This window comes from Condylura cristata, unplaced genomic scaffold, assembly GCF_000260355.1.
Source record: "Condylura cristata isolate star-nosed mole 26May11 unplaced genomic scaffold, ConCri1.0 scaffold00028, whole genome shotgun sequence".
Lineage (NCBI taxonomy): Eukaryota > Metazoa > Chordata > Mammalia > Eulipotyphla > Talpidae > Condylura > Condylura cristata.
In genome coordinates, this window is record NW_004567129.1 from 6664945 (window position 1) to 6675081 (window position 10137).

A 10137-nucleotide genomic window follows, 5' to 3' on the forward strand; every position below is an offset into this window, starting at 1 on the left:
TTAAAGCACAGCACTGAGAAGCTAAAGCCACTTCCGCATGAGTTCGATCCCCGCCTGCCCCGGAAGTGACCACATGGCGCGGCAGACCTCTCCTGACTCGCCCGCTGCTCCCCTCAGCAGTGTACCTCGTCTATCTGCCTGTTCTGCTCCCCGCTCTGTCTCTGGTGAATTCTCGCACCCTCCGCATCTCTGGCCTGTACCCCGGCTCTGTATAAATAAATAAATCTTTAAAAAAAAAAAATAGTGGATGGTTTCACTCATAGTAGGAGTGTAAGGGAGCAGGGCAAAAAAAAAAAAAGTAATTGTAATAAAGTAAAAACTAAAATCAACAGAGGGCATAAGAGGCCAGGTTGGCTGTATAATCATAGAGTGAAAAAGATTATTTCAGGTATTTCTATACTTACATGTAGTAGTTTTGACCTTGCATCCTTGGAATTACTTACATGCCAAACATGAAACGAACTGTAAGGAAATGTAAGACTTCTTGGAAACAATAAGAATGATAAGAATATTATTTCAAAGTTGTTATTATGTTGTGTATGTGAAATAAGTAATTATGTATTAGTATCAATAGAGACCAAGATTTTTAACCTAAGAGCAAAAATGAGATACATCATTAAAATCCAAGTCAAACACTCTTATAAAATTTGAACTGTAAATATTGCTTTCAATTCATAAATTATTTTATTTTTCTTTCAAAGAAGGGGGTATCTTCTATTCCTATCCACTGAAAAGACTTTTGAAGCTCTGACAACTCAGTAGGAATGAGCATGCTTAGTGTCTAGATTATGTGTCCTGAATAGCCTTTCTCACTAAAAGAAAAGCAGGGCTTATGGAGAAGAGGCTGATTCCAGTTCCCAGAGACTGTCATGTTGAGATTGGTTTCACTTCTGCCAGAAAGGAGGGAAACTATCAAAGGGTGCTAGAGCTGTGTCAGTCAGACCCAGAAGCCAAATTGAAGGAGTACCCACCGGCCAAAGATAGGATGCTGTTGAATTTTTGTCTTGCTATGCAGAAATGTTTCAGTTTAATGTAGTCTCACTTGTTTATTTTTATTGCTGTTGCTTGTGCTTTTGTTGTCATATGGAAGCATTTGTTGCCAAGATCAGTGTCAGGGAACTTTTTCATTTTTTTTTTTTCCCTAAGATTTTTATGGTCTTGGGTTTTAATCTATTTTGAGCTCATTTTTGTGAGTATAAGATTAAGAGACTTAAGAAATATAACCAAATGCAGTACATGAATCATGGTTTCAGATGGGAAAAAAAGTAGTGGAAGAGAAATTCTGGGGGATAGTTGGAAAAATTTTAATGTGATTGGGATCGAGATGTTGAGATTACTGTAATTTTGTTAAGTGTGATAATGGCATTGTGATTATCTTCTAAAAGTTGTCCTTGTCAGTTAAAGATGCATTATTGAAGTCTTCACAGGGGAAGTAAAAGATGTATGGATTTTACTTGAACATACCAGCAAACATAGTGAGTGTAGAGGAAGCAGGTGAAACAAGATTGTTCATGTTGATTAACTGTTGAAACTGAATGACAGATGCAGAAGGGTGTATTATACTTTTCTCTCTCCTTTAATGAAGTCTTTTTCCTTAGTAAGAAAATGTTTAAATTGCCCTACATTCTTAGAGGAAAGAAGCCATTTCAGTTAGAAATATAAGTTGTTAGAAATACCTACTTTTCTGAGAAAAAGACTCAACTGCTGGGTCTTCTTTTCCTAAATCCTTAAGATTTATTTTGATCTTTTTGACTCTGAAATGATCTGAGTATATTATGACAAAGGGCAGCCCTTCATAAAATGATAAATGTTGACAGTGAAAATAGGAATGGAATAGGGATATGTTCAAAATATGCCCACATGGAAACTAGTAATTATTTTGAAGAGTTCTTTTTTCTTTCCAGGGCCTTAATTTTTTTTTTAAAGTTTCTTTCTTTCTTTTTTTTTTTTTTAAGATTTATTTATTATTTATGCATACAGAACTGGGGTACAAGCCAGAGGTACAGGGGCAGTGAGAAGATTCACTAGAGAAAGAGTGGGGAGCAGAACAGGCAGATCACGAAGTACACTGCTGAGGGGAGCAGCAGACAGGTCAGGAGAGGTCTGCCAGGCCATGTGGATCATGGATCACCTCCAGGGCTGGGGATTGAACTTGCACTGAGGTTGCTGTGGCCAGCTTGCAGTGCTGGGTCCTAACCCATTGCGCCACCAGGGAGGGCCTCCAGGGCCTTATTTTTAACAACAAACTTCAAAGATCCAAAATGACTTCAGGTTTTGTTGAGCATCAGAATTGGCAGAGTTTGGAGCCAGACAGACCTATATTAAGTCCCAGCTATGTCATCAATGAGTTCTGGTGATGGAGGATAAATTCACTTAAATTTTCTGAACTTCAGTTTCTTCAGCTGTAAAATGAGAATAACTGTAAACAGTACTAGAAATAACGGTGATATTTAAATGATTGCATTTCACCTGTGGTGTGGTTTAAATTGCCATGTATTTAGAATACTATAACTATCCATAGAATCCTAGTATATGTGTGTTGGAAAGTTGATTTCAGGATCATGGCCATATAAAGAAAAGCCTCTTGTCTGCCTTTAAAACCTCTTCTTCAAATGAGATATAAAACTGTTTTAGTACAATGAATCCACAAAATTCCCTTATTTCAGGAGTTGACTACTTAGAAGTTCAATTGCAAATATTTGTTTCATTTCCTTTTGAACTTCTCTTCTCAAACTCTATCTAGAGGAGAGTGAGATGTGAAAACCAGGCTTCCAGACCATCTGATTGATTGAGGAGGGCACTGAGCAACATCTTTTAGGCCACATAGGTGAAAAAAAAACTTGGCTTATGTCCCTACGAAGGCCTGGAGTTTGTCTGTATGTCTTCAGGGTAGAAGGAATAACAGGTGTTGGTGTGAAGGCAAATTCTAGAGTCAGAATTTTGCACTGGAATCTTGACTTCCTTGCCTCTTTGCAGTTTGTCTCTTCTTAGCACCTGAGTTTTCTCAATTGTAAATAGAAAGGTCTGCTTCACCAGTTGTTGTTTGGATCAGAGGGGAACATTTATTACTATTAGACTACAAGGAGCCATACAAATATTTGTTGATGTCCTTGCAGCATGTGTCAGACTTCTCTTAGCATCCCAAGAGTCATCAAAGAATGCAGGGATCATTCCCTGCATGTTCGGTCCTCAATCTGGGAGCATGATCAGGGTGCAGAGAGCATGTGAAGGACCTGCTAGTTTCCTTTCTCTTACTCTTAGCCACAGGGTGTTGCCTCTTGGCCCAGACAAAGAAGCTCCCCAGGATGTGGTCCTTGGACCATATTCTGTGTCCTTCAGAGCATATAGAAAAACTTACTCTGAGTGGGGTCACACTGCACTACTTGTATGAAGACAAGTGTTTCATTATGGTGTTCCCTAGGAATACCAGCTGGTTTGAGACATGGTATAACCAAAACAGACATGGAGTTTGTAAGTTCTGTGAGAAGTCTTCTGGGCCTTCCACTTGCCTGGCCCAGCACTGTCCTGTAAAACTTCCTATAATGATGGAAATGTTTTCATATCTGTAATTCAGTAGCCACTAGCTACCTCAGGCTGTTGGTCTTTTGAACTATAGGTTACATCACTAAATTTTCAGTTATGTTTAATTTAATAAGCTTAAAAACAAATAGTGATCTGTGGCTCGTATCTACCACATCGGAGGTGTTAGACCACACTGGAAACATTCTGAGGAGGTTGAAAGGGCACCCACACAGGGCAGAAACTTTCCTTCTTAAGAAAGAGCTGTCACTCCATTTTGCTGTTTGGGTAGGTTTATCATTGGTCTGTGAAATGGGAATAAAGGGAAGATTTAATTCTTTAGTTTCCTGTGACTGGCTATAATAAAATACTGCTAACAAGCTTAAAAACAGCAGAAGTTTATTTGGTTTCAGTACTGGAGGCTGTAAGTTCAAAACCAACTTCACCGGGAAAAGAATGGCGTCCACAGAATATGTTCCCTCCAGAAGCGCTATAGGAAAATCCAGCTTGCTTCTTCCCATGTCTGGTGCCCTGCCATTATTTGACTAGTGGCCACATCATTCCCATCTCTGTCTCTTTTACCCCATGATCTCCTCCTTGCTATTTGACTTCCATCTGTCTCCATCTCTCTCTCTCTCTCTCTCTCTCTCTCTCTTTTTTTTAAAAGATTTACTTATTTATTCATAAAGAACTGGGGTACAGGCCAGAGATGCGGAGGCAGTGAGAGGATTCACCAGAGACAGAGTGGGGAGCAGAACAGGCTGACTGACTGGTCAGGAGGGTCTGCCAGCCATGTGGATCTCCTCTGGGGTAGGCGGGATGGAACGCATGCGGAAGTGGCTTAAGCTTCTTAGTGCTGTGCTTTAACCCACTGCACTACCAGGGAGGGCCCTGCCTCCATCTCTTAATCACATGAACAAATATATTGTTTTGTTTTGTTTTGTTTTCTACATAAGGGAACATTTAAATTCCAGGTATTAGGACATCTTAACTTTGGGAAGCCGTTATGCAGTCTCCTGCACTATCTCCTGCAATACTTAATCATCCTGGGTTTGCTTTAAATCTACTACAGTGGCTGTGGGAAACTTGCTAGCTGCCCACATGCTCTCACATTGAGAATTTTCTCAGCTTTCTGACTTGGGAGTTTGTTTGGAAAAAAAAAACAACAACAAAAAATAACCCCAAAACCACAACCCTTTCCTGCTCCTGTCTGCATTTGTTTATTTACTAAAAGATTAACTTAGTAATGTTTTCCAATGCACACACTACCAATTTGAAAATACCCTCCTCCCTGCCCCAGTGTCCAAGACATGTGAAGGGGCCAGGATTTGTGTCACTGCTATGCATCTGAGTGAGAGGGGAGAACACTGTTGAATCAGTGGGTAAGGATGTGTCTAGCCTACCCATACATTTGAACTATAAATGATTGGCCCCGGCACATCTAAGAACAGATTGTGACTCTGATTTGGAATGTTTTACTGTTAACTTAATCAAATTTGAGAGCAATGGTTGGAGAAGCAGGTTTTGTAAATATTGCTCTGAAGCTTTCACATTTCAACAGATGCCAAGTGTTTTCATTATTATTGATGTTCAAAGTTATTGGAATAAAACACAAACCTGCTTCTTGTTCAGCAAAGTGCCAGCAATGGCCTGGGGAGGGGGGAGGGAAGAAAAATGAATTTGATAAGTTTGAATGACAAATCATGTGGTTAGAAGAGCTTTATTTTCTGCAAAAGAGGACTGAAAGGGAAATATTTCTCACAAGAAGGATATAGAAACACAATTATAATTTAATGTGAGTCACAGCACTGTGTTTTTTAACCAGGGAACAAAACAACTTAGAGGCAGAATACAATCACTTCAGTGTCTCTTAAGAACACGCTGTCCTATTGGTCTGCTCATGTCCTTAGGTTAAGTGGTGGCCTGTCTATTCTGTTCCCCTAGGCGGTTAGTGGCTTCAGTATTGGTCACTTGTCTGGAGTTGCTTTTCAAAGAATTAATAATGATGATACATGTTTACTAATTGCCAGTCACTGTGTTTATGCTTCACTTGAATTAACTCATTGAATCGCCTTACCTTACAGGTAAGTATCGTGAGCTCAGTTCGATACATGAGCAGTTTGGCAATTTATCCAAAGTCTTGGGGCTAGTAGGTGTCGCAGCTGGGTTTTGAGCCAGCACCCTCTGCCCCAGAGTCTAGTTCTAAGTCACCCTCTCTTTGTGTAACAGAAGAGTATGTAACTGCTTTGGCATATTTTGCGTTGTGATGTTCATTTGTGGTCATTGTTCCTAGGGATTTATGTTCGAAGACTTCTTTGAGCTGTTTTATAATGTTGGTGTTTGTGTTTTTGTTTTTTTAAGTGACTATATGTTTTAAGCCTCCATCTCCCACATATTTTAAGATGGAAGCAGAGATAGCCTCTCAGCAAAATCCTTTCCTTACATTTAAAGAAAATCTCACCTACTTTGTTGTTCCTTCAGATTTCTGGTCTGTTTCTGACTGATGAGCTGGGTTCAAAGCCCAGCACTTGTTTTCTGAGAGCTGGTACTGTAGAATACTGTGTTCACAAATGCTTTCTTTGTTTTCTTCCAAAAGTCATTGTGGACTTCCCACAGTATGCCAGGCCCTGGGTTGGGAGTTGGGGACACATTTGCCGACATAACTGGTGTCACAGACCTGTCTGTGTTTGCGTCGAGGGGTCTCTTGCCCTTTAGATCCATTCCTCACTTTGGGTCCGTCCTGTTTGGCCTGCTTAGCTTTCCCAACCCTGACCAACTGAATTCTCTAGCAGGGGTCAGCTGAAAATACCACCATACATTTCCGTTTGCCTCCAGAGGGCGCTACTACCCCTGCTTAGAACCTCTGTAGGGAAGATAGGGTTTGATGCAGTCTCCACAGTCTGTCTGGAGTGCATTTGTCTCTTTTCTAGGAATATGAACCTTTCTAAGTTAGGACAGTAAAAGGGGGGTATATTTGAAATAGCACAGGGAAAATAAAATCTATCATCACCCTGCTCCTAGAAGTTGGTACTTTAGATACTCCCTGCTGAGCCTGGACTAGGAAGGCTGCTTTCCCTCTACACTTCTTTCACCCTCTTCTCCCCACTCACCCACCCTCACTCCCACCCACCAGTTACCTCAAAGGGAATCAGATGGACCTGAATGACAACCTGTGCCTGAGGCTGAGGCATACCCTCAAAACATGGGATAGCCCTCGCCAAAGGGGTAGGAGGGGTTAGGTTAAGCATTTGTGCTTATTATTATTACTATTATTATTTTTTAAAGATTTATTTATTCATATCGAACTGGGGTACAGGCCAGAGATGCGGAGGGTGAGAGGATTTACCAGAGACATAGCAGGGAGCAGAACAGGCAAATCCACTTAGTACACTGCTGAGGGGAGCGGCGGGGTGTCAGGAGAGGTCTGCCTCGCCATGTGAATCTCCTCTGGGGAAGGTGGGGATCAAACTCATGCGGAAGTGGCTTAAGCTTCTTTTCTTTTCTTTCTTTCTTTTTTTTTTTTTTTAAGATTATTTGTGCTACAGAGCTGGGGTACAGGCTAGAGGCTCAGGGGTGGTGAGAGAATTCACCAGAGACAGAGTGGGGAGCAGAACAGGCAGATCAACAAAGTACACTGCTGAGGGGAGCAGCGAGCGGGCCAGGAGAGGTCTGCCGCGCCATGTGGTCACCTCCGGGGCAGGCGGGAATCGAACTCATGGGGAAGTGGCTTTAGCTTCTCAGTGCTGTGCTTTAACCTGCTGCACCACCAAGGGAGGGCCTTATTATTATTATTATTATTTTTTTTTTTAAAGATTTATTTATTTATTTGTACAGAACTGGGGTACAGGCCAGAGATGCGGAGGGTGAGAGGCTTCACCAGAGACAGAGCGGGAAGCAGAACAGGCAGATCAACGAAGTACACTGCTGAGGGGAGCAGTGGGCGGGTCAGGAGAGGTCTGCCTCGCCATGTGGTCACCTCCGGGGCAGGCCGGGATAGAACTCATGCGGAAGTGGCTTTAGCTTCTTAGCGCAGTGCTTTAACCCGCTGCGCCACCAGGGAGGGCCTATTATTATTTTTTTAACTGATGATATCTTTTCAACTTTCCACATATTTTAAGGTGGAAGAGGAGACAGAATTTGATAGCTTCGCAGGGAAAGAAAGCAAAGGGGTACTGCTGGCCAAAGAGGTAGAGAGGGTTAGGTTACCCAGAGTTTCACACAGGAAGTAGAGGGAGGACTCCTTGGTAAGACTGATGGGCATGTTGAGGGCAAAGGTAAAGATGTATTTTCCTCATCCTCTGGATCCTTAAGCAGGATTGTCCCAGTAACCAGACTGTACTCTCCTTCCCTTCTTGTGGTTAACAATATAACAAGATTTACACAGAGAAGAATGAGGCTAGGACCCTGTTCTCAAAGAACTCGTTATGAAACCCGCCAGGTATTCAGCATTGTTAGGGATCTTGAAGTGAATGAAGTAAGCAGCCTTTGCCCGTGTGGACTTCAGAGCTAGCATGAGCAACGGACCATTTAGAGAAGATTTAAAAGATTTAAAAATTTGGCCCTCCCTGGTGGCGCAGGGGGTTAAAGCACAGCACTGAGAAGCTAAAGCCGCTTCCGCATGAGTTCGATTCCCGCCTGCCCCGGAGGTGACCACATGGCGCCTCAGACCTCTCCTGGCCCACTCGCTGCTCCCCTCAGCAGTGTACTTTGTTGATCTGCCTGTTCTGCTCCCCACTCTGTCTCTGGTGAATTCTCTCATCACCCCTGAGCCTCTGGCCTGTACCCAAGTTCTGTATGCACAAATAAATAAATCTTAAAAAAAAAAGATTAAAAAATTTAAAGTTGGACCCAACGTGCATTGGCAAAGATCTGTATGGAAGGGCTACACAGCTAGTGGAGATGTACCTTGGTACTGCCTTTTGAGAATGAAAGTATATATACCCCATGACTCAGTACTGCAACTCCTACTTAGACTCAGGAGAAACTGTCCTAGGAAACCAACCTAAGCATGTACTCAACTGTTCCTAACTGCTTTCTTTGTAATAAAAGGGAAAAGTCATTTTCTAATCAGTAGGGAAATTGTCCCTTAATTTACTTGATTTTAAGTTTTTCTCTATTTTAAGCATTTGTAGCCCATTCTGACAGGTGCTATGAATACTAGCAAGGGTTGGCCATTGAGGAAAGAAACCCATGAACAAGAAGGAAACCAAACACTAAAAATGTTGTAGGAGTCCAGGGTGACTAATGTGTTTTATTCTTAGAAACTGAGTATAGTTACCTGTGATGTTACTGCACACAGTTACCATAAAACTACAAAAACTTTACTCCTCCATAGTTCTGGAGACCAGAGGTTGAAATATAAGTGTCATCAGGTCAGTGCCCCTCCAGGGCGCTAGGAGGGCTACAGTTCCTCGACTCTTCCAGCTTCTGGTGGCCATTGGCATCACTCCAGTGTCTACCTCCATCTTCACACAGTGCTCTGGAGTCTCCTTTATTGTGTAAGGACTAGTCACACTAATCATTGGATTTAGGATCACCTGGACATCCAGGATGACCTCATCTCAAAGTTCTTAATTATATCTGCAAAGACCAGTTCCCCAATTAAAGTCATATTCAAAGGTCTGGAGCATTAGAACATACACTATCTTTTTTATGTGCTACTGCTCAACCCACAACATTAATTGCTCATTGTTGTGATTTTTTTTAGAGCAAACAGATAATATGGTTCTATTTTCAACCTAATAAGTGGTTCCTGACTATAACAATGAGAATAAATAGTTTAATATTCACTGGGGTGCTACGGAAAGCTTGAAGTCCTGTCTTAACCAACTTGTATGGTTTCTTAGTTAACACTGGAGAAGAGACTTTCAAAGGTTTTAAAAGAGGGAATAAACTTGTAGGGCGTAACATGTTCTTGCCTGTATAATTCCCTGGCTTCCTGGGAGAGAAACCATGTTCAGTCTCCAGTATGCCTGGCACAAGTGTGGACAGTGACGCTCGGTACCAAATAAAGATTTGTCAGAATGGGAAAGCATAAATTAAATTAGCAGGGAGCAGATATGTGTAAGAAGGGAAACATTAGTCACATTTTGAGACCATTTAATCTCTTTTGGGAGGGAGTAGACGGTTCCCAGAAAGATAGCTGTGGACACTGGAAAGGGAAGAAAGGACAATGGACTTGGAATCAGGTAGGCCAGATGTGGTTTCCGACAGTTTCATCTGTTCCTGAGGAATTTATGTGCTCTTACTCAGTCTGTTCCATTTCCCCTCAATTTTCAGAAAATTGCACTTGTGATACAAGTTTATCTTACAAGAAATGGGATTGATACATAATTTTAGGGTGGTAATGAGGATAAACTAGCCACCCTCTGGGGGAGTACCTTGCCTGTGGTAGGGGCTCAGGACCTATCTATTGAATATGATTTTAAGTTAAAACTGTCTTCAGTGACTGACAGATTGTGAACACCTGCAGTGTAGATGTGCCATTACAATCCTTCAGATTCATCCATTTCTACAGAGTTTCATGGCCAAGATAAGCACTCTGGACTTCAGTCATGATGGACCAACTACTTTGAATTAGCCCTCTTCCCACAAGCAGTGGACACAAAATATAGGGGC